Below are 26,180 nucleotides of genomic sequence, written 5' to 3' on the forward strand. Positions count from 1 at the left end.
TACTTACAGAAGTGTTCTTCCTCAACCATTTTTGATTAATTTTCCTTCATAGTTTTAGGAGAGTTTAATTTTCCTGCTCTAAAAGAATGTGTTTTACATTTTCCATGTTTTGCAAAGAGCAGAACTGTAGCTAGTGTATTCTCTTTGGATGACTCTGTTAGTGCCAAGAGCAGCACACCTGGGGACTGTGTTACTGAATTTAAGATCTAGGGAAACTGAAAACTGTTTTTCTTCAGATGGTTTGGGTTTTTTTTTTCTTTCTTTCTGCCTGTTTAAAGATTTGCCTGTGTATGATTTGTAGTGAACAGAATAGGATATGTTATTAGTCAAGTTTTAAGTGGTCTTTTAGCCAGAATCTCACAGTCTTTTAGCATAAATAAAAGGTTGTATAAAAAAATCTAATGTAAATGAAACCATTTGCTTCAAGTAGTCTATACAGTGTTGTCTTTCCTGTGGGAATGCAAGTCTTTGTATATTTGGATACAGTCAGTTATTTCTAATTTGTGACATAACTGTAATGTACACATTTTAATTTTTCTGATTTGTCCTAAATATTTGTATATGCTCCTTTCTACCATATCTGGCTGCTGCTTTTGGACCTTGATTCACATATCCATTCACAATTATGGATTTCTGCAAGTAAAAACTTACATTTCAGTTTCAAGATGATGAATTTATAGGAAAGTCTTGCATGTTCTCAAAGTGTCTAAATATTTCTAATCAAGCTTTCTAGGTTTGATAGGGGGATGTAAAAGCAAGCATGTCTTGCCAGACATTTAGTTATGTCTTATATAGACATTTAGTTGTGAAATTCTGCTGTAGTTCTTAAGATTCCTTTCTCTTTTAGCTATAACTAACTGCTCTAAAGCACAGTCATGGCCTTCAGAATCCTTGCAGAAAGCTTCATTTAGCAGAGAGGTTGTTTAGTTTTGTCTCCCATGTTAATTTAAGAATTTACACTGTCAATCTTTTAAAGATCTCCCCTGTGGTTGTTAAATTCTATCTGCTTTCCTCCTTAATGATCTGTAATGATACCACCTACTAGTACATTCTACTAGTAATTAGTTAATAGATACCTGTTCTGTATTCGCTAAATCTTTACCCTTTCAATTGTAGACTGAAGAGAAAACTTTCTGAGTATGTCTTTTCAATCCTTATGTATAGGTTTTGCAGTGAAGTTTATGGCACAATTGATATATAGTCCTGACATGGCAAGCAGGACTGGGCCTCACCTGAATTTCAGTAGGAGATCCCTACAAAATACTCAAGCGATTTACTAATTGAATCAGTAAGTCTTTCCCTGAATCAGTGCTAAATCAGCATCCTACACTGAGTAACAGCTCACGCAGCAGAAGAGTTTGCTCACAGAAACTGTTACAGAACAATTCCTGTTATGGATACTCTGTTCTGATTGAATAAGGCTTTCCAAAGTGAGGCCTTGGCATCCAACTTGTCATTTTCGTGGTGCAGTTTTTAACTGTGATTATGCTTTGCAGATACCCTCGCTGCTGCGGCATAATCTCTTCAAGCTGCCCTAGCACCAGTAGAAATGCTTTTGATGCTTATTGGTGCCTGAGCTGACAGTGTGGAGAGCCCTGTGGTTGTGCCAGTTCTAATTGCTAACTGAGTTATTTCTTTTACTTTGCGTAGCAGAAGAAACAACTCCAGGATTTGTTGTAAGGGCCAATCATCGCTAATACCAGTATCTTATGTAGCCTTAGCTTGAGATTTCCTCCTCTGAATGTCTCTGAAACTGAAGATCTGCACTAGGACTAAACTCACTTTTGTCTCTCTGTATTTTTAAAGTAATTGTCCAAGAATAAAGAAAATTATTCCTTCAAGGACGCTGTTCCAGAATAGGGATTGGGGAATATCCCAGTGTTTCAAGTCTTTGACTTGAAATGTAAAATAAGCAGCTGAAGTTCTCCTGGTACTGTTCCTAAGAGTTAGGGTGTTAGTCTTGATGACTTGGATATTTTCTTTTCTGTGGTGGTGTGGTGTGGTTTGTGTGTTGGGGTTTTTGGTTTGTTTTTTTGTTGTTTTTTTTTTTCCAGTTAAATTGAATGCAGTAACCTTAGGTTGTCGTTGAAATGTGTTAAGTTTTGCTCTGGAACAGTGTTGGGGTTTAATGACTTTCCCATCTGACACAGGTTAGAAGCTTCTTTTTGCCTTCAGTTCGCTGCCATCATGCCTCTTTTATCTTATGACAGGTACTGCATTAAGTCATGATAATGATGTTTTTTAGAATCACTAGGATACTTCTGATTCACCCAGAGATTCATTTGTAAAAATGGCAGGTTCTGCAATATTTGATGTTGCTTTATACCTCGAGCAATATAAACCAGCTTCTTAGGATCTATGTCTTCCTTAGCTCCTGTGTTCCAGTCAAGAATGTCTAATGTAATGAATTCTGTGTGTTATGCATGGACATTTAGGTATTCTTTAGAATGAAACGTGCTATTTGTAACTAAGATTGTGTAAGAATTTACATTCTAAGCTCTAGTTTTCTCTCATTACTTTGGGACACCTATGGGAGAGATTTCTAGATTTCTGTCTGAAAAGTATTAAGGGGATAAATGCAAATGAAAGAATGGTTAATTTATCAAAAGCCAAACACTCTGTAGTTCTGTCTCAGTCATTCCAGTTGGCAAAATAAAATTGCAGTGCAATTAAATCATCACAAATTGTGTTTTCAGTAATGCAATGTATTTTATGAGTATTTTGAATGTGAGTTTCAGAATATCTCCTCGAAATGGAGAAATTTGTATGGCTAAAGGTGTGAAAAATTAGTGATACGGTACTGAAAAGTGCAGCAGGTACTTCAACACTATCTAAACAAATACAAGTTAACGGACAAAAGATGTGTGTGCAGACTTACTTTTGGATTGCCTGACTCTTCTGTTCTTACCCATGCAACTATTTGGTTTTTTGCTTTTAAATTAAGTTACAAATACAGATGTTTTATCTATGAATACATCAACTTGATCTATTAATTTCTGTTCAGTCTCCTTTATTTATGAGTGCTGTTTGTGAGAAAGCTCCTTGGAATGTTTGTGGCAAATACACAAGGCAACAAGTATTAGTCAGATATGTGATGGGAATATGTTTAATATGAATTAAAAATGTTAGAAATATGAAAGATGAGATTTTAAAGTCTTATATAAAGAGGACAGCAAGAAAATGCCATATACAAATATTTCCTGGAAATTTCCAGGTAAACCAGATCTTTCAATAGTTTTTTAACAGTTTGTGGGTTTGGTTGTCTCTAGCAGAACATATCCAGTTTGATTTTTCTTATGGTATGAGTACAACAACTGCATTTCTTTGCACCAGAAAATGGGAGCTGGAAGTATTGGGGCAGCACCTTTGAAAATCATATTTACTGGTGGTCACCTGTGTTTTTGAAGAAGAAATTGTACTGAATGTTAGGGTACCTGGAAAAAGCAATAATCAAATAATAGTTGGTATTTGGCTGAAACATTAGACTTAGAATTACAAGTACTAAATCTTATTATTTAACAGAAGATTCTGCACATTGTTATATTACTCTTGTTTTTAAATATCTGACATCATAGCTGTTATTTAGAGTTCTTCCCTGAGTATTTTGGTTTAATATTAGTTATTTGCAGAGTGTCGATTAGACATTAATTCTTTGTTGCTGAAGATGCCTATGGTGCTGCTGTTAAAGAAATATCTAGGAGGTTTACTGTCCTTTTGAAATATAGAGTCCATCTATATTCAAGTTTGTGTTTAATGAAATAATAAAGGGGCAAAGATAGGGACAAAAAGTGTCCTATTTGGATAAGGTAGCCAGAACTGTTACTTACAAGTTGGATTCCGTTTGATTTTGTGAGAAAATAGTCAGTCAATTACTTAATGTTGCATACATGTTGGGGAGGGAAATTACTCCTGTGGAAGTGGAAAGAAAATATTTTCAAAAGGACATAACTGTCACTTTGTTTTTCTTTCTTAGCTGATGTAAGACTGAGTATTGAAGAAGTTTTCTTTTGTATTATGACTGAACTAAGGGGGGAAAACCCCACCTTGATAAGCAAGTTAAAAAGAAGATTGAGACTTGCCCCTTTTGATTTCCATGTACTAAACCCATATACTACCTATTTCATCTGGGACCTGTAAATTAACTTGTAAATTATGTGGGCATATATTTAAGTAACACTGCTTTAATACATTGCCCAGTGTAACCCAAGTTACAGTAGCAGCCTATATGACTCCACTCCAAGGGTGAGGTAAAACACTGATACTTTAAACATTGTTTCTCTTCTACAAAAGAAAGTCCTTCTACAAGTCCTCACAAGGGGGTGTATTTTACTGCTGTGTAAGCTATTATTATTCATTTTGTGACAGAGAAGGACTGAGACCCAATCTCTCATGCAGTGGTTCAGCTGACTAGTTGCAGTCTGAAAGCTGCTGGAAGTTTTGTGTTTGATGATAACCGTTTTTAAATGTTTTTGTTTGGAAGGGACCAAACTGCACTAAGTGAAAGTACTGTTGAAAAGTTTCTCAGGATTTTCTGTGCCATTCCTAAACCTTTCCCCAAAAATATTTTTGGTGTTGAACACGTACATTGCTATGTATAGTATTATGTAGTTAGTGTAAAATACATGAACATATACCTTTAAATTACATGCAGTGTGCTTGTTTGCCAAATGAAACAGGATACACCTTCCTTTAAAGATGAGTGTTGGTTTTTTAATTACATGAAAAAGCAAATTAATAAATTCTCTAATTATTTCCCCTTCATAAATGTTAGTGCATTGGGTACGGAGCAGATGAGAAACACTTTGATGTCCCTCTGTTAAAGCGCTGACATCAAAATACAAAATATATCATAAGGTGTGATGGACAAACACCTCCTTCCTTCAGGATAGGAATTAAACCCATTTACTAGAATGTCTTTATAGGCATTTAGGCCCTTTGAAAACAGACCTTAAATCAGTTGGTAGAAATCCTCAATGTCCAAAGCAAATGGTAATTTTGAAAATTTAGAACTGTATTTCCTCCATAGTCACATGGCAAATCATGGACAGTGGTGTAAACAGCACCATGTTCCTGTAACTGCTGGAGGCAGCTGCTCAGCAGGCCTAAGTAAGAGTACCTCCCTTACACTGATCACTTCAGGTCATGTCTGCTGAGCATCAAAGACCCAGTTCGTTTCTGACAATTAAATAGAATCCTTTCATTTCTGCAGTTGTACCTCTTCCTCATTAATAGCTCTTATTTCATCTAGGCTTTTGTTCTGTCTTGTTCCTTTTGTCATAAATATTTCTCTTAGCCATGTATGAATAATATACAGGAAAATCATCGAAGATAATCTTTTTCTAAATGAAAATAATTTGACCAAGGTCTCTCAAGTGTATTTAGTTCTTCTGCTTAATTCTTGAGCTGTTTATTCACACTGTCCCTTTTATACAATTCTTTTTAATTTTTAGTCCTATTAGTAATTATCTTTCCTCCTTTAAATATTGCATTAAGCTGGCAATGAAATTGCTTGATACAATCACTGGCTCTTAAAGTGCTTTACAGAACATTGACTTGCATAATCCACATTCTTTCAAAGAGAGAGAGAAAGAAGGAGGGAAGAGTAGGATTATTGTCTTTAAATTAACATTTGATTCAGTCTGCCACACTGACCTGTCCACTAGTCTTAAGTTAGAGCTAAGATCAAAGCAAAATGATCAGTGGATAGCTGCAGTAACATCAGTGCAGGAAAATTTTACATGGGAGTGGAGAATTTTACATGGGAGTATGTGTCTCATGATGGATCTGAATTCAGCCTAGAACCGTATCATAGACCAAGATCATGAACATTGCATGATTACAGAAGGTGAGTTGAAGATCACCATCTATTTCTTTTAAGATAACTGTATCTGAAAAGGTGCCTCTTCTTCAGGGCACAGAGCTGGTCAGTAGGTGACTGTTGACAGAACATGTCTATATAGGCATGCTCATATGCGCTCTCATTAGCTTAGCCTATGTTAATTAAGGGCCTTGCAGGGGGTCAACTCGTTTCCTGCAAAGGCAGTTCTATATTAAGGTGTATAAAAGGCTGTGGATTGACATTTATTTATGCCCGACCATTGTCCAGTTCAGGAAAGCAGGACAAACATGCAGCTGCATCCACCTCGATGTATGGACAGGTCCACGGATCCTCTGTGGCAATCCTCTGGCAGGGAGAAACTATCTTTCATTTATGTAATGCTGTAAAGAAACTTATTTTGTGCATGTACAGATGATTTGCTTTGTGGGACTGTGAAATGAGAATGTTTTATCAGATTGTAAATGCACAAGAGATAAAATTATAGATACATGCATGCTCTTTAGGATCAGATACCTGTTACTATGAGTTGACTTACCACAGCAATGAGTTCAGTATAAATAGATATTTGAGCATTCATACTGTAAAGTTGTTCCCAACAGTATGACCTCCCGAACCCTCTTCTGGAAATTATTCTGGAAATTATTTCTTGCTTGATTCAAGACATCTCTTAGTTACTGCAGCATCTTTATAAGAAATGTGTGTAGTGTTTCAAAAATTGAAAGGACAAAAAAAATGCCTGAGGCAGGACTGGCATTTGAATTAAAAGAGCCTGTTGAGGATTCTATTTCCCAGTTTTGTTTGTTTTTTCTGACCTGTTCCCTTGTCCCCTTATTTTTAGGAACATGCTAACTAGTTAATATTGCCACTATTTGAATGAGACGAATTTTATGCACCAAATTGTTCCTGAGTTTTCTACAGTATTTTCTCTGTACTTGTGTATGAATTAAATGAACTTTACTAGCTCTTGTTTTCCATGGAAGCGCACGGCACAAGTAGGCAGCAGCATTGCTCTCTTCCCATATAGCACCTATCCCTTGAGCTCAAGGGCTGCCCCACAAATGCATTTCACTCTGACTTGACACAAGCTGCCAAACGGGGGTACAGAGATGGAAACCTGTATTTGGGCAGTATATTGCCCAAGGTTGGAGTATTTTGTTTGGTTGGTTTATTTTTTAATTTTCCTTCTGATTGCAGTCTGCATTTCTGAAAGTACTTTAAAGGTACATGGAGATCTCTTTATATGTTTACATGGAACACAAAACAGTTGGGCCCAACCCTGGTTGCAACCTTTACCTACCACTGTAATGCAAATAACTGTGCAGCTTTTTGTGCAGTACCAGGAGGACTATTTGTATCACAATGTGTTGCATTTTATCCTCCAGCTCATTATAACTACAGTGTTGTTCCTATCCTGATCCCTGCCTGCCTCCATGCAAAAATACCCATCTCAAATGCATGGCTATATTGTTCAAGAATTAGTTGGTGTGGCATAGGTTGTGGGTTGAAATGCATATGCTACTGACATGCCTGTAATGTGATGGTGACATTAGCACTCGAGCTAGGGTACATTGTGAGGCCTAAACTCAAGTATAGGTAAGTTAGCATGGTAATTAATTTAAAATTTCTCACAGAAGTCTTCTGAGCAAATTACAAAAGTCTCTTTTGCCTTAATAACATGTCAAAGCAACTCTTTTGTTCTTTGGTTGTGGAAACACAGTAGTGTTTCTGAGGCTGTTCTACATCTGTAGACAAGCTCTGTTGACTCCAAGATCAAGATAACTTACAGCTGTTGAGGTGTGGCTTTTCCTTACCTGTGGTGCCTGGAGATAAATCTCATGTCAAATAGGAATAACAGGAATGGTAAAATACTGACCTTAATTACTTACAGAAATGGAATCCTACATAGTCTGTTCTTACTGAGGTTTTTGTGCTGACAGAGCTTAAGAAGATGGGACAATAGAGGAAATAGAATTGACTAGTAATCATTTGGAAGCCATTGTACTTCCTGAGCTGAAGCAAGCAGCTGCCAGCACCTCTCTGACACTGAGTCCTTCTCTTTGTCACTTATTCGTAGCCTCAGCTTTGCTGGCCGTGAATTATGGACCATAACTTTTCATTCACTGAAGTGTAATGTGGTTTAATTACAGTGAATCCTTAAAAACAACTTGAGGATGAAAAGTGCTGTGTAAGTGCTGAATGTTATCATTGACAAAGACACAGTAACCAGGTAGTTAAGTCTTCCAGATGCATCCAGTTATCCCATAAATTACAAATTAATTTCTCTCCTTAAGCTATTGACACATTTGGCTTTCTTGCTAATTGGTTTACATGACCAATTGGATGTATTTCAGTAAAATGACTGGTGAAGGCTAGACGTTGCCTTAAATGCAACAATTATATATGGGTTGGCTACAAATCGGAGCTAAGCACTGCAGTAAGGTCAACAAAATAGAACAAATTTGTATAGGGATTTTCTAGGTAGATTTTAAAAGTGTGTTTATACCTGGTAGTCCCTCTTAAAGTCACCTTGACTTCAGTTTACCTTAGTAAGAGTAACTTTTGTCTCACATCCTTGTCTTACTGTCCACATGCCATTCATAACTGCTGTGTTTTGTAATTGGATCTTCCTTTGAGTTTGCTATCTACTATCTATCCGATGTTTTCCAAGTCATAAAGTAGAGACACTATGGAGCCTAGGAGCCTAGGATACCACACTAACTTGCTTCATTCTGCCTCTCTTCTGATACAGTTTTGAAACTGTTCAAAGTGGAGGGGTGTGGCATAAATGACAATGTATCCAAGTTTTTCAAGCCTTTCCCTATCGCTTAAAAAGGTCAAACAAAAGTACTGAAAGCTGTAGCATACTGCTTAGCCATGCCATCCAGTTAAGCTCTTAGTTAAAAAAAAAAAAAAAAAAAAACAAACAAAAAACCAAACAACAACAACCAAACAAAAAACCCAACCCAAAACCAAAACGCCAAAAAAACCCCATCTGGAACCGAGTTCTGCATTTCTCATGTGAGGGAGGCAAAAAGCCACTCTGAGCTGGAATCTTCATACCATGTAATCACATCAGTAGATATTCAGGCTAATATTAATTTCTGATATAATTCTACTGACTTTTTAATCCAATTACACTGAGGATGAACTTGTCCCTCATGGTGTCCGCAAACACACACACAAAAAAGCACTAACAGCAGCGGGAGAGGTCATGGCCCATTTGTGTATGCTAATGTCTCTGTGCCTGATGTGCACATTTCATCTCTTTATCAGATGCTCTGTTCTCTGACTAAAATTAGAATAAAAACTTGCAGTTAGCAATTTTCAATGCCAGACTTTTTTTTCCTGGAATTCTTTTTTGTAACATTTTGCTAGAGGATTGGTTGTCATTCCTTCTTTGTCTATATGTTTCTCTTTTCTTTCTGTCTTTCCACAGAGTTCCCTTTTATTCACCCTCTTACTTCCTCAGGCCTCATCTGATGTGCATGATTTACCAAGTCAAGAAATGCTATCATCACAGACAAGTATTTTCAGCTATTCTGATCTTGAAAATGTACTTCAGATTGTATGTGTCCCTGTCTACTCTGTGTATTTTTGCATTCTTGATAAAAATAATGAATGTTTAATGAAAATAACAAGTTTATTATTTATTTTAAAATATCACATGTATTGAGGGGGAGTATGTAGGGAAATAAACTACAGAGTTTTCTCTCAGTTAGCCTTTTGGGGAGCCGGGTGGAAGGGGAGAGTTGTTGTGTCCTTATATCCCTACTTTCTTTGGAAGACACTACAAATTTTTAGCTATTCAAATTAAAGTTCTTCTCCTTTCACTTCCTTCCTCGAAGTGAGGACTAGCTGAGGACATTGTTGCCTTCTTGGCAGTAGCCTAGGGGTATGCATATACCACTCAGCAGCTGGAGCTGAGTGCTATCATCCCACCTTATCTTCAACAGTGAAGTTAGTCTTGCAAAATCTCTTCATTTCTCTGCCATGTGCTGAACAACTTTTCATTTGGCTCAAGAAATGTGTGGAGTACAGGTAGGAAATACCTACCTTCACCTAATAGAGGATAACTATGCTATAACACTGTGTTGTCACATGCCTTAATTCCATCAGCAATTTTGTGTTTGTGCCACTGTCTAACCAGGTTTGGTGTGACTAAAGCTGTAGACACCTTTCTTTGCTAAAACCTTATGAGCGTTAAGTATGCAAGGGAGAAAATGCTGTACTGCTTTCAGGACACAAACGTTCCCCTGCACATTGACAGCAAAATATGCTTGGCATGTGGTGACGTTCAGTGCTGCCTGAAATAAGAGCACTCAAAAGACACAGTCTGGCCACAAGACTACAGAGTTCAGTTGTTAACTCAGTGAAATGACAATGTGAACATTATGTCCTGATTACTAAGATATCTGCACTTCTGACCACTCTAATTCGTGCTAGATCTTAAACCGTCTTGCTCTTTACAGTATATCACATTGTGTTCTCTTACAAATCTTTATTCTTGTCAGTGTCTCATGTTCTGTTTTCTTGTGGACTTTAGGTTGTAGAACCTGTTGTGCTAAGTGTGTTTCAAAACAAGGAAAAGTGTATCACCTGTATTTTATGCATATCTGATATGCATGTTTTCTTACTGCTACCTAATCTAATTCTAGGTAGGATCAATTTATGGAGTATTCAGGCTCAGCCTGTCTTCCTGTCAGAGCTCATCAGCAATACCAGCATAGTCCTTGGCAATTCACTTCCTTTGGTAAAGTCAGGTCACCTTTTAATTGATCTTACCCGGCTATCTTGTAACTTCTAACTCTGAGAAAACACTATTTGCAGTTAGTTTGCACATCAAGAGAAAGAATCCTGCAAGCTAAAAGCTTGCTCTGTTATCTTTTAAGTGTGTGCTGGATTGTCAGTTGTTGGGTAATTGTGTTGCCCAGTCAGGGCAAGTGACTGGCAGCTGGTCCACAAAACCGTATTAGAGATGATTAACACAAGAGACTTGATTATCCTGTCAATAATAAGGACACATGGTGATCAGTGGAAAAAATTGCAAGATGGTAAATGTTGCTTGTCTAAAAGTTTTGGGAATGTAGAGTTGGGGTGACTCAGTCAAAATGGAAACTCTAAGGAGTCCTTTTCCTTGCTCCTGTCACAGACAAGTCCGTAAAATTACAAATACCAAGGTATAGTAACACCTCTGTCACTGTCATTCAGCCTGTGTTTAGCTGTGATTTCTGCATGTCTATCTATTGGCAACTCTAAGGACAGAAGATTAATGTAATTAGAACTAATCTTGATAATTTGCAAAACATTGTTTGGTCCTTTTAACTGCATTCTGTAAGAAAAGATTGGCTGGATCTTGCCTTTGAGCTCCTGCATTTGTTGTTTGTCATGATTATTGTCTGTGTTCTACTTGACAGTTGAAGTCAATGGAAGTTTTGCCAAAGCACAATGAGCAGAACTAGATTCTTGTTTATATTCAGAGAGGGTTGTTTTGTTAGTAGGAATCCGTGAAGAGTTTTGACAGGCAATTTGGGGACGTTGAGCAGACAATTTGGAATATTCAGAGCATTTCAATGAATTTTGGACTGTTACATGTAGGGGTGGGCATTACAAAGACCTATGCAGGAAGGCTGTGTTGTCTCACAGAATGTTTTTACCCACCTCAAGCAGTTCTCAAGTGTGCACAGCCCACAGAGTCTGACAGCAAGGCTGAATTCAGGACTTTGTGAATGTACCTCTGTCAGAAAGCTGGAATGAGGTTGGTCAGTTTTTTGCAATTCTTCCATTGGTCAAGTGACTTCTAAAACCGCAAAAGGTCAGTTTTTATACTGTTGAGATTATCAAGACGCTTGCATTTTTGTCATTTACCAAAGTTCTGTCTTTGTCCATCTGGTTAATATCAACTCTTAGTGTAGAATCTACTGAGACTGTTACAGTGTTTTCTACAAAGTTATCTTGTGTTATCCGTAGGCCAGGAGTTGCAATCTGTAATTAAAGTATATAACATTGTATTTTCTAGGCAAATGCTCAATGTCACCACACTTTTTGTTTTGTTTTGTTTTGTTACTGGCTAATTTAAATACTAGAGAGTAAGTTGTGAAGTAATGTGCCTGCCTTAGGGAAGGAAACTTGAACAGCGGTGCTCAGTAGGTACCACAGATTCTTAAATGGTAGTAGAATGTGTGAAAATAGTGCAGAATGTTTAAACAGACTATTTCACAGGGGTAGTAGCAGTAATGTCTGATCTTGAATTACATATGAAGGACAATGCAGTATCTTTTATAACACAAATTCTCTTATTTCTAGAGTTGTCTAAGTGAAAATCGCCCCTCCTACCCCCCAGCAAATAATAAAAAGAAAAATTCAAGCCTTCAACGACTGCTTCACCATCCTTGTGAGGAAATATGTTGGTGTAACTATGCTGCGTTTCTCTATAGTTGTACTAATCTAATTCCCCATGTGGAGGCTTGTCACAGAATAAGGGCCAAGTCCACAGTACCAAGGATAGGCTGATGTAGCTGTATAGCACTTTTTTTTTTTTTTTTTAACAGATGGAGTTCCTTCCTCACTACAGCTCAAACCACCGTGCTGAATAGTACATAATCTAGTAGGAAAAGATACCTTGGCCAGCCTGAATTTATTTCTATTCACTGGAATGATTGGTTAGAAGTGTGGTTGTTTTTCTTTGTGCATCTAGTAGGCATAGTTAGGCTGCAAAAACATTGAGAACTGATTTAAAAATTCATTTTTCCCAGCATACTTTATACTAGTTTGAAAAATATAGAAATTAAACTGCAACAGAGATACTTCATTCTGAAAAGGAAGGACATATTAATGACTGCTTTTTTGCAAGATTATAAGATTCCTCTATTTAGACTCTACCTAACTAATGGAATAAAAGGAGAGGGAAAACTGTTAAAAAAACAAATGAACTGTACCATGTAATTCTATTTATTATGGGAGAAAGATTGAAAATTATTTAAAATGGCAACACTGCTTCCAAGCAATCTTCCCTTCATACAAGGTTAATTCTTTGTGGTTTTGAGGTTTGCAGTCTAGATAATTCCTGTCCGAGCACCACTGGCATTTAGTATTACTTTCACCCCCTTGTCATTGATTACTATGTCACTCAGATGTTATGTTTACTGAATGTTCCCATCACCAGTTCTTGTACTTCAATCTAGATATGCCTGGGGGTGGTCAGTTTGTTCTGCTTTGGCATCCATTCGAATGACAAAAATGTTCTGAAATACAACTTGAATTTCATGATGTATCCTGTCAAGTGACACATTTCTATAGTAAATAAGATATGGTGAATCACACAATGCAATATAAGGATCTGTGTCCCAAAAGAATTAACCAAATGAAATCATGCTCTCTCTTAAAGATAATGGAGAAGTTGCAGTTAGGATTCTGTGTAAAAGCTAAAGCAGCCAAATATCTTAGCTGTGCAGAGGAAGGAATGGAAGAAGGAAGGAGGAAATCTCTTATCCTCTTTGAAATAAAGAATCAAAGATGTAAAAATCAGTATTGTTTAAAATTCAATAATTGAAATATAAGTGGTCATCACAAACTATGCTCCATACCTTTGAGGAAGATGCATTTAGGAGCAACTTCTGATTTGATACATTTTTGTTATAACATGATTGACAGAGTTATTCAGTTGCCTTGTGCTATCAAATTAGGGTCTCTTGAAAAAAGACAGAGGCTTTTTTAGCTTAGATGTCTAAACTACTGATGGCTCCAGAAGAAAACCTACCGGTCTAAACTTCAACATTACTCTGAGTAACTTCTTTTTTTTCCAAAGGGTTACCCTCATGCAAAAAGTTGGGAAGTTCTTAAGGTCCTTGAAATGAGTAAAGACAGCAACCATTTGGCATTGCCACCCTTAGCTGATGAGGTGCTCCAATCACATTCTGCTCCTTTAGGATCTGCATGGTAAATTTTTCCAAACCTTATTCCAATCCATTACTACTTTTTCAATAGAAATTTTGGTTTGATTTTTTTTTTTTAATAAAGAAATGTTGATAGCCCACACACAATGGTAGCATCTTATCAAATGTTGAACACAATGGAACTAATCAGAAAAACCCCAAACACTTATTTTCACAACCTAAACCTAGAGATTACTCAAGTCTCATTAACTACATAATTATTAGTACATTAATTAGACTTCAGTATTGTAGCATTTTGTATTTTTAATAATCCAAGGTTTTTTGTAGTATATTTTATGTTTGTTTGCTTTGTTTTGGCTATTACATTCCTTGTTCTCTGCTCAGGCAAAATTCCCATCAATTTCAACAGGAGTTTGCCCAGCAAAGAAGTAGGCAGTAAAGCCCTTGGAATTTTGCCCAATGCTTTTCACCTGGCAGTGTCCCTTTCTGTATATTTTGTAATGGGCCTACCCTGTACGTGCAGGCATAGGACAGACTTTGCAACTGTCTCATGTATGAAATATGGAAGTTTTAAATGCTCGTGTAAGCCACTATATTAAAAGAAAGTAGTGTTTTATAGTTCAAAACACTGATGTCTATTTTAATACATGGTAACTGGGGAAATTTGATGCTATTTCTCTGTTTTTTCATCATGGGTTTGTATTATATGTATGAATGAGTTTCTTAAATTTTTGTCTCTGTGGTACAGTGAAATTTTTGTAATTGTAAGGGCTTTTTCTCTATGACATAAATTTAATATAAAAGGATTCATAATACTCATTATGATTTTCCCTCAGAATAAAAACTAAATGGCTGATTGATGCAAGCTTGGACCAGTGATAGACGAGATAAATACTGCTTCTGCATTCAGATTGGAGGCCAGGAATTCTTTGTCACATCAGTAGAGAGACTGTAGTTACAATTTGACCGTAGTTTTGCTTGTCCTACACCAATCAATTTGATTCTAATTTCTGAAGTCACCCAGGGTGAGTCAGATCTGGTCAAGCCAAAATAAGCTCTTGAATCATTCCCAAATGATGGAAAAAATGAGTCAATTCAGAGAGCTAAGCAAGTAGAGACAGTCATTATAGGCATAAAGCAACCACAAAGCTTTATATGGTTCAATGGGAGAGAAGGTCCACCTGGTGAGTCAAGGTTGAATACAACTGGATTTCAGGGCTCTTCTGTTAGCAGAGCTGGTGAACGGCCAGCGAGGTATGAGAGCTATGAATGGGGAGGAAAAATGGACCAATACCTGTGTTATGCAATTGATTTTGGATTCATGTAAAGCAATACACCCAGAAGGGAATAGGTTTCAGCTGTGGCTTGGACTTCAACATTCTTTTGAGGGAAGACTAGGATAATTAACAACATGGAAATAGGCAGTGGACTTAAAACTCTGAAGGCAGGTGATGAGGCTGTGACGCATCCTACGCAGTGAGAACACAATTCCTTGCATTCATTAGCATTTTTGTTGCCAACTGTATTGGCCTGGGTACACATATTGCAATTAATAACTGCTTTCTCAGTAGTTCTGGGAAAATCTGTGCTACTGTCATATACCACAGGGAATAGTTACTATTTTGCACAAACTGCTGTTAGCTGTGGGAAAACTTCTCATACAGAGACCTTGACACAATACAGTAACACATCAAAAGTCATGTTTAAATACGCTTTATTTTTTGATAGTAGTGCTTCATGGCTGCTCATTATCATAGGCAAAATACAGTGTATGTGCTGAGTCAAGAATCAGGAAGAGTTACTATAATATAGAGTTGACTCTCTGAATGTGGTTACAAAATTTGGTGAAAATTCCTTATATAAAGACAGGACCTCAATATAATTTTAATTTACAGTCAGGTATGTACCAAGACAAAATCGTTTTCCTTTAGGTCTTTTCATTTTTAGCCTATTGCTGCTACCTCATTACTACACTGTTCTTTGCTAGCGCAGTAAATCTGGAGACCTAATGGTGCACAAGCCCCTTTGAGGACACCACTGACTTTTAAAATATTCATTTCTATGCGGATCAGGGATATCCCAGTCTGGCTGTAATCAGAGGAAGAAGGAAGGAGACAAATAATCACTGAACACGACTGTTTAGGGAGCAATTTCTGTCAAAAAAACAATCAGCAGCAAAGGTGGATATGAGCTGGCCTTGCACCCCCAAGCACAAGTAAGAGTGATGTGGGTTTGTTTGATAGCCATAATAGTATAACTGCTTCTTTCTATTCCTTCATCCTCTAGCCAGCTGCTTCTCCTTCACTATGCTGAAATGCCTGTTGTTTCTGCTAACTGCTGAGTAATGTAGGGCTAGTGAAAGGTGCCAGACTGACAGCAGTGGGATCTGCACTTCTTTGTTTATAGGCAGAGTGCAGGTATGTCAGGAGCCCTGACAGTGCCCCTTGCTGTACTGGTGAGATACAGCTCTGACCTGCAGGGAGAAATCACAAAACAGAGGATACTTCAGGGCAGTTCAGTTCTTGTTATTTTTTTGTTTGTCAAAATGGTGCCAGCTGTGGTGGTGAATTGCATGTTCTGGAACAGCAGTACAACTCTGCTTCCAGCCAGAGATCAGTTCACAGCCTGAGTTATTCCAAATGGAATAGACCTTTGTGCTATGAAATCAGTTTGCAGCAAGTCTCCAGCCACTGGGAGTTGAACTGACTACCAAATTTATCTCACCCAGGCTTAATGAACAGTCATCAGGTAGTAATGATCCTACCAATCTTGATTTAAATGTAAGTTATAGCAGGGGTTGGATTCCATATCCCTAGAGTAATTTCTTGTGCCATCTAAACCTCATCAAAGTGTCTTGGTGAAAATGATTTAAGCTAACATGTTGTACCGCATGTTGGCAAGCAGCTAAGGGAACCTGTGTATCAGTTACTGTGGCTCAGTGGTAACACGTTAACTCACAGTAACTTCATTGTGTACCTCAGTCCTCTGTTTTATTCAGACAGAGGCATAACTCTAGGCATTTTTTTTTTTTCTTAACATCAGGATAACAACAGTATCAAGGGTGTGTCCGTCAGTGCCACCTTCAGTGGGGTAAACTCTGAATGTTTTTTTGAGAGATATTTAAACAGTCGTTATAATAGTGAAGAAAAAAACAAACAAAAATAAATTATATAAACTCATATCTGACCCTGTGTGAAAAAAATAATACAGAGGCCGCAGCAATTCCAGAGCTGGATCAGCCAAGCAATGTCACATAAAGCTCTCTTTAATTTTTTATTTGGATCATGTCTGTATATAGGTCACAATGATTTAAAAGAGAAGACACTGACCAGACAGAAACAAACCTTTCCAAAAAATACCACTGTTGGAGGAGGAGGATTCTTTCTCAAACAGAAGACTGAACATTAGTAGCGAAAGGGTGTCACTGTTCACTGCTATTTCAGTTAGTTATGTTACCAGAGCAGAGGGGGACCTGCAGTGGTTGTGTTCTCAGCTTGCCTGTCTCCTGCTTGTAAGCTTATCCAGAGCACAGCAGCAAGAGGCTATGAAGCTGGTTCCAAGCCATTTCTCCTCCTGACTTTTTGTGCTGTGATGACCCCATATAAATAAATTCTAGCTTGATCATCCTTCCTCATGAATAAAGAGAAGATGTGAAACCTCTCACTGCAGCTCCCCACACTGGTCTATATTTCTGCTTTCCTTCAGTTCCTAATTACAGGGTCTGGACAAAAGCCTCTCCTACTGCGTTCACCCTTGTGACCATCACTCAGTGGCCAATAGCCACCCTAGTGATTCTGTGCTTCTCTGCAAGAATTACTCCTTTAGGCAGGGACCTATATAGTCCATACATCTTTTCTGAGCAAACTCCTTTTCAGCTCTGAGGAGCCTAAAAAGTGGAAGGAAAGCAGATCTTCTGTCTAGCCCTCTGGTCAGCCTTTGTGCAAGCACAAGAATAGCAGCCTGTAACAATAATCTAATAAGCATTTCTTCTAGGAGAGGAAGCTGGAGGCAGTGATGCAGCTGTGAAGAGATGGGGCACAGAAGGTCTAAATGCCTTTGGCCAAAGAGCTCTTAGTGACACTTGGGTTACAAATAATAATGCTGTGTGGCAACAGTGCACATAAAAAAACCCCACAAAACCAAGGTATAAACTGGGCCTAAGAGTACAAATCACTTGTAGAAAAGCTGTATAGAAATGCAGATTGATGTTTTAGAAATCCACAGTGGAAACCAATAGATTCCCCTTGGCTTTAAAATCAAGATTATGCACCCAGATTTTGTCCATGCATGTGTGATTAGCAAAATTTAATTATTTTTTTTTTCTGTGCCAGACCCTGGAGATAGCAATAACTTTAAGGCATTGTGCAGCAGTGGAGGTGTATTTTTGTAGTGAATCATCTTTTCACAAAGATTAGGACTTTTGAGACAAATATGCTCTCAGAGGATGATGTTCCTCTGCAAAAAAACCCATTTTTTAAATTTTGAATTAGTGGTCTGTTTGATACTTTTTTAAGGTTTCCAATTTTTTTTTTTTTAATTTTCTACAATATTTTCAAAAGATTGTGTTGATTTTTATCATCTTACCAAATACTGCTATAAAGCCATTATTTAACTACTACATTTTCTAGTAAGTTAAGAGTTTTGGTAAATTAACTTTGTCAAAGTTCATTTGCATAGTAGTAAACGGAAAAAAAAGTCAGGTGATTGACACTATTTTGAATCCTTGATAAAGGAATTAACTTTGTAAGTGGTTTAAAACATCTGAAAATTATTTTCCAGGTTTGTGCCAAGTGTAACTTTTGAGAGAGGTGGGACAAAGAAATGGAATCTGTCTCATGCTTGTATTTTTCTACTATGTTGTGAGTTTCATTTGTGGACAAAAGACATTTTTCATTTGACTCAGTGGCCAAGGTAGAAATAATTGATTATATTGTCATAGACTCCTAATTTATGTTGGAAGAGGCCTCCAGAGGTCATCTAGTCTGAGCCCCCACTCAAAACATGTCTAGTTAAAGGCATGAGCCTTAAAGTTTAGATGGTCAAGGCCATCTCTAGTGCCAAGGATAAAGATTCCACATCCTCTCTGGGCTACCTGTTCCAATATTTCACCAGCCTTTTGGTTTAAAAAAAAATCATAATAGCTAATAGAATTTCTCATATTGCCAGTTGTGTCTGTCCTTCCTCCTCCTATCACCATGCCTCTGAGAAGTGGCTGACTCCATCTTCCCTCTTTCCTGCAGTGAGGTAGTGGTAGAATGCAGTAAGGCCTCCCCTTTGTCTTCATTTCCCCAAGCTGAAGAGACCCAGTTCTTTCAGCCTCTCCTCACACATAGTACCCTTAAGTATTAGCGTTTCCACAGGTGGCAAGAGGAAAGCTAGGCATAAAATGTAGGCAAACCAGAGATTTAATCCTCTAAGTATAGCTTTAGTTGCTGTTAATTATGAAGTGTTTTATTGCTGATTCCAGTATTGCTCAGCAGGAGAGCTGCTCCCGTTTTGTATTAGCTCTGTTTTTTCCATATGTTAGCCTTCTTTTCTCTTCAGCGGGGTTTTTTCTCCCCTATGCTGTCTGTCAAAATGAAAGTCATGAAATAGTTAATATCGGTATGTAATGCATCACAGACTTGCCTGAGCCTAACATTCAAAGGAGATGAATAGAGCAAGATATTGTATTTATTTCTCTTCAAACAATTGTCTCAGTCTGACTGTTTTACAGGCTGCAGAATACAGCAGGATAGGGGTTTATATCCAACATACCCTTGAAGACTATCCCATAATCACAACGGATCACAACAAACTCAACACTTGTAAGAGACAGTGAGAGCTCATTTTCAGAGGTCCTAAGCAGTAGTGGACCCACAGGCATCACTCTCTGACCTTGAGAAAAGTACTAGCTCAATTCCTCTGGCCTTTGCAACATATTATTTGTAAAGAACATTGACAGCTTCAAGAGAAAAGTGTACTAGAACTGTAAAGAATTAGTAACTAATAATCACGAAGGATTGAAGAAATTTACATTTCAATTCTTGAATACAGACACTGCAGTTCAAAACAATACCAGAATGTCCTTATCACACTTCTCTCTGCATTAGCAAGTTGAGAGGGGTTTTTATGATAAAGCCTGATCTTGCTGTCTTTGCATGCAGGAATCATTATCGTGGCTTATTCTGCATTCTACCAAGTAGCAAAATGAAGAAACCAAGCACAATGAAAGCAAAAGACAGCCCACCTTGAACCAACACTGTGTTGCAAGGCAGTCCTTAGCAACCTGAAGCCAGAGCCTCTCTCTGGTAACAGAGAGTAAACTCAAGCAAAGATGATTGTGGCTTGTTTACAGAATCTCATCAGGTGCTTCTAGGAAAAAAAGAGCCTTGAAGGTGGGTGAAAGACTTGCTGTTAAGCAAGCACAGTGTAGCATTTTCAATCAGTATATTTAATAATCTGTCTATATCTCGAATTTTGTAATTACGACAAATTCCAGTATCGTGCAGGAAGAGCTTAAGTATTTTATTTTCTTTAAATCTCCTGTCTTTTATGACACAAGCTGCAACTAGCCCTATAAGCCACACATTTTGGCACAGAAGTCCATTTGTGGCATATTGAACGTTTATTCAGCTAAGAAGCAGAATTAAAGGTTTATCACTAGATGGCAGCATGGTTTATGATGCAGATGTGTCTACCTGATTTTCAGTCTGCTCTGAAAGACCATGCCTACTCTGGAGAAACGTTCACAGAAATTCAGACTGGTTTTAGAACCACCTCAGCATGCTCACCAGGGGAGTCACAGGGATAATCCTGGAACTAGAATGCATTAACGGTGGATGCAACTGCAAAGTTTAAAAACTTTGTGCAAATTTTGTCAAAGCATTTTCTCTCTGAGGAACCAGAATATTGGGAAGTTGGCACTCTATCCAGTCACTGAACCAAACATCCACATTTTTAAGCATCCTGAGAATGATAAGTTATCTGTATATGTTACCAAACTGAGCCATTCAAAAATGCAAGTTTAGGTTAAAAATGAAATTAAAAAAAAAAAAACCAAACTCACAACAGAATTGTCACTGTTTAGTTTTTTTGTTCCCTGCTGCTTTCCCATCATTTAGGAAGGAAACAGCTGTTGTTTGGTACTATGAAGTAAAGAAGCTTCCAAGTGGAAGTTCAGATTTTGAAGTGTTTTCCAGAAGGAAGCCTTAAAAGAAATATGGCTTATTCCAGGGTTTAAGACAAAATCACAGCTGTTAACAGCATAGCCTTATTTTTCCAGTTTTACATTAGTGTTTTCTAATTAGTAACAGCAAACTTATTGCTGACCAACCCAAGAATAACTAGTTCCCATTGAAGAGGGACACTGCAGGCTAGGTGTAATAAAAGCAGTTAATAGAACAAGCAGATGCAAATATCAGCTTGTTTTGGAGATGGTGAAGAAATGGCATGTGAGATGTATGTATTTTCTCTGCTACAAAAGTGTGTTTATTTCTCTTGTTAAATGTATCTAAGAAAATATAAACAATTTTAGATTGTTGTAAAATATGCAGTGAGATGTTACCGTGAATCATAGACATCAAAGCATAGCCAAGGCCAAAAAAGTACTTATATGCAATGAAAACTGGCTTTTCTCGGATTTCAGGAAAAGAAACACATCCTTCTCTGCTTCAGATATTTTCAAACTCTTTCTGTTCTTGCACAATTAACCTGCATCAGTATTTTCAGTGTGGCACTAGCGTAAGAAAAATTCACTCAGATACTGGTTTCTCATGTCTGCCTTTGAGATTCTATAAGACAAAATCCTTGTTGGCTTGGATTACTGGGGTAGCAAATAGCATATCACCATCACTGGTCAGCTGTAGTTCTGTTCTTCAGGTGAGCTGCCGGAGAAGAGAATAGGGGAAAAACTTGAGAGAGTGAAGGTGATGGGAGGAGACTAGTAAACATGATTTTAAAATATAAGAAAAAGTCAACTGAAAACCAGATGTACCTTCAAAAAAAACAGTGTCTAAATGTAATGTTCCCTTTAACAGACATTCAGGAACTGCAGCTGATGGAATCCTTTGGAATAGCAGAATTTAACTGTGCAGGGGGTTTATGTGTTCCAATAAAGCAGCAGGCTTTACAAGTGCAATAGATGGAGGTTAATACACTTCAGGAAAATTGGTGGAGATGCAGGACAATGTGCAGGAGAACCATTTATATCTAAAAGATGGAGTGGTGTCTATTGTTTTAACAGACAGCAGTGAATCAGGATTTCTGGCTATTAATCCCATCTCATATGACCTGGGGCAAATTACATAATCTGTATTTAAAATACAGTACTATTGCTTTAATGATGGAGAGCTGGGGAGCAGCAGTCTGGAAAGCAGGATGCATAATAAAGTATGCTGTGTTTATTCCATGCATACTGAACTCTGAGTAACCCTTGCAGTAGAAGGAGTTCCCCTGGCAGGCCAAGTAGGGAATTTGGCCTTTCTTTAGCTCTGCAGCTTTGTGTATTTGCCTCAGTAACCATTGATGATCCAGATACAGATATGTTGACATTACAGAAGTAAAGATGCATGAAAATAAGCAAGATGTGAAATTGCAGTATCTTAAGAAAAAATTTAAAGTCTTCCATGTTGGGAATAAGAAAACATTGTGTTGGCATTTTCAGTAGAAACAGCCTGTTTCAAAACCAAAAGATGTATTTCAATTTATTGGAATGACCTAGAAAGTTTTCTTTTGAAACATACCAAACACATATATGTATTTCTAAATGGGGAATTGTCTTATTGAAGCTGAAAGTTAACCCTTTGCTCAGCACCCATTGCTAGCCTGCATTTTTCATCATACATATCATGGAGTGAACTCTGCAATATATTAAAGAAAATGCTCCAAGTATCCCAAACTAGAGGGAAGAGGTGAAGGGAGTAGGACTGCTATCAAGGTACAGTTATTAAAAGGCACTTGTATATAATGCATTAATGGATTTGAAAACAAACATTTAAGATGTTTTAAAAATGTGCTTGTTTTAAAACAAAGAATAAATATTTGTGGGTTTTTCCAGTATTAACTGTGGTTAAAAAAAACCCTGAAGCAGCATGGTATGTAAAAATATTATTCCAGCAAAAAAATATAAGCTTTTAATATGTAAACTATGTATAAGCTTGCATGTTGAGCAGAGATAATATAATTCAGCATCTACACTGAAAGTTCAAAATATTTTCTAAAGAGGCAGCTTTAGTTATATATTTGATAAAACTAGGTTGGCTGTGGATGTGGGAGCAATTTAGACTAGACATAGTGCTGAGGTTATTTGAGACCCTTACATGTTTCTCCAGATTGCCATCACTCTCGTTCAGCACATTGATTCCTTAAAATAAAGGAAAAACAAGGAAAAGACGGAAACTCTTAATGTCTTTGTTCTTCTTTGAAACAGTACTTAAAACAAATGAGTTTTCCTTTAAACAGTATAAGGCAGAAACAGAGACAAGTGGAAAAATCATATGTCCCTGTGCTTCAAAATATGTAAATTTTTTTAAACGACTCCTTACCAATGTGAAGAAATCTTTTGTGTTAAATATGATACAAAGTTCTGCAAAATCCTGAACGCCTTCAATTCCTGTTAGATTCTCAATTAATACAACAAAATACATTGTCTCACAAGACTAAATGGTACTTTTATTAAGTAGATAATGTTTGTTTTTAAAAGTCCATCACTTCATTGTTACCCATAGGCTACACAGCAGTAGCCTATGCTTAATAAGCCAATAATGTGAGTAAAATTGAGAAAGGCAAAGAATTTCTTTATAATTTCCTTTTTTTAAAGAACTTCCAATTTTCAGTGTTCCTTATATCTCTGTAGACTTTGAAAACCTCTCCCTTCCATATAGCAGATAGCACTTAAAAATTGATTTATTGTTTTATAACATGATTTGTTTGGGAGGAAACAGGGCAGGTCTTAGCCTGTAGAATTCCTACAGTAAAACAAGTTAAAACATGGTATTACGTATTGTTCTTTATTGACTTAAGTAAACTTAGTTAAAGGCAAGCTCTGTGCAGCATTTCTCCAAGAGAGCCTAAATCAACGCCATGTACACAAAATCATCAGTTGCTTAGTTTCTTAGGTGGAGCAAAGCATTCTGTGCTTATTACAGTGGAGTGAATGCTGCCTGCTAGAATGCAATCGTAGGGTGCTGCAGAAGGGGTATGTGAGAAGTAGGAATAACTAAAATAAGCAAGTCAGTTCAGTGCATATAAAAATGCAAGCTCTAGAACTGGTTTCATCAAGTTGTCCAGCTATCATGAGAAGCCTGCTGCCACCAGAGCCCATGCAGAACTCCAGTTTATGCTGTAGAAGCAGGATAAGTTCCTGAAACCCTGAGTCCTTGTTTCATCCCATGTTCATCCTGCTGCCTTCTAATTTGAATATATTACTGTACAAATTTTGTAGGTAACTCTAGCTGTAGAGAGGAGGCTTCCAGAGCATGATACCTTCCAAATACATTGTGGCTAAGAAAGAATTTGATTTTTTTTCTTGGTGGTGGCACTGGTGTGTGGTGGTGACAGCCTAATTGCATTTAGTTACGCTTCATGCTGTCAGTTCCCAATATTTTTGAATGCAGGTACAATGCACATTCATTTTATATTGGTACGTAGCTTTTTCCCCCCATTTTGGTGATGACTGAGGATTGCTTAGAAGACCACAGCCATGTGACAAAAGTCTCCAAATTAGACTAGATTATGTTGAAGATAAACTCCCATTTGGAGCTATGTTGTCCTGATGTGTCAGCAAGTACAGTCATATAGATACTATCAGATAATAAAATCTTTACAACACATCACATGAACTATGTAGATAAAGGGGAGATGACTATTGGTTTTTGGTCAGAAAAGTCCGAAACAGTAGTTGTAATGATTCTTATCTTTAGGGTTGTCAGTTTCTAACTTTATTAGAACTATAGTTACTTTCTGTTAGGGACCTCTGGTATAAATACATGGAACAAAGAAATATATAGATGTAGTATCTTTAACTCAGTTTACTTTTACCAGAATACTCTGCAGATAAGGTTGAATTCTATCTTTCATTTTAGCAACTTTTTAAAAATTGTGTATTAGACTGAAACCATTGAGGTTCAACATGTTCCATAGTGGCTCTTAATCCAAAGATGGTATTTCAAGGAAATCTTAACAGTTTTATGTGAGCCAAATTGATAGTAGCCAAAATTAGTTTTACTGTGCATTTTCAGATTACGTGAGTAAAACTGACATAAAAAAAATCTTCAAGTCTTCTGTTGTAGTAGTTACTAAAACTTAAAAATCAAGATAGCTTCCTATTTCTGCTGTCAGTCCCCATTACCATTGAATTGGATGCAATTGATAACATTTAGTATAAGATAACTAATTAAAGGGAAGAATCCTGAAGAAAGAAAAGAACAATTAGATTAATAAAGTGCTGGTATGAATCTTATTGTAAAACCAAAACATTTTAGTATGTCTGTTAATGATCTTAGTTTAAAGGTGGAGAGTGTACTCATGAAACTTGTTTCTGAGCTGGAAAATGTTATAGGTCATAGTCACCTCTGTTCCAAAAAGATTATCTGCAATTGAAGTAAGTGGAGAGGAATACTTGGATGGTAAGAGGAAGAAAAAGTCTGTCATTTCAAAAGTGTCTAGTAGAGTTTGACATGGCTTAGCCCAATTTATTTACCCTAGCAAAAAAAAAAGGATGTAACTGTTCTCTAAAGAACTTTGAGGTAAACTCAGAGAAAGAAGTTCTACTTAAGAGAAGAGGCAATGCTGGCACAAGTACAAACAGGCTTAGAATAACCATGCATTAATTTAAACTAGAAACTGAAAGAAGATTTTTACATACCAGGGAGTAAACTGCCTGCTACAGTAACAAAGACAAGAAATTGTATAAAGTGCAAGAGACTGAAATGATAACAGATGTCCCTCCCAGTTCTGTGTTTTGGTGCTTCTGAGTCCAGGAGTGCTGATTTGATTTACTTGGGTGTTGGACTCTGAAGAGACAATAGGAAATAATGAGTTCAGAGAATTTGTACTGAGCCTTCCGCTTGCAGAAAATTTGTTCAGTGAACCTGAACTAGACACACATTGCTAGCTCAATTAGCATGAGCATATTTCTGCTTTTCCTCTCCAGAGCCTTGTTTACAATTATCAGTTTGGACTTCTTTATTCTTTTAATATAGGTCATGAAGTATAACTCACACCATGATTACAGTGAGCATTTTTCAGTGGCATAGCCACCTTGTGCCGATACTCCACCAGCTGCTTGTTCCTGTTTCCATGCCAATACTTGCATTATGCCAGTACAGCTGTTTGTGTGATCACGCAAAGAACTGGATCAGAGCGCTGAACTAGCTGAAAAATATCTTTTCATTTTATCTTTGGTATTTTTAATTCAAATCAGGCCCTCACTCTGGTGGCTACACTACTGCATGAACAGTTGTGCCAGC

The 26,180-nt window shown here is 37.2% G+C and overlaps 1 protein-coding gene across 5 annotated transcripts in view; it reads left to right on the forward strand.

Moving 5' to 3' along the window:
- The window catches only part of FABP6 (fatty acid binding protein 6), a 45,275-nt gene that overhangs the window by 7,182 nt on the left and 11,913 nt on the right, over window positions 1-26,180 (forward strand). Inside the window, exon 1 of one of the 5 annotated variants that reach the window (XM_074838923.1) lies at window positions 19,980-20,108. The exons of the other annotated variants lie outside the window; for them this stretch is intronic. The gene's annotated coding sequence lies outside the window, so the exon portion shown is untranslated. Of the gene's footprint in view, window positions 1-19,979; window positions 20,109-26,180 lie in introns of those variants that run through there. 5 annotated transcript variants of the gene reach the window in all.

This window comes from Strix aluco, chromosome 13 (assembly GCF_031877795.1).
Source record: "Strix aluco isolate bStrAlu1 chromosome 13, bStrAlu1.hap1, whole genome shotgun sequence".
In the NCBI taxonomy this organism is placed as follows: domain Eukaryota; kingdom Metazoa; phylum Chordata; class Aves; order Strigiformes; family Strigidae; genus Strix; species Strix aluco.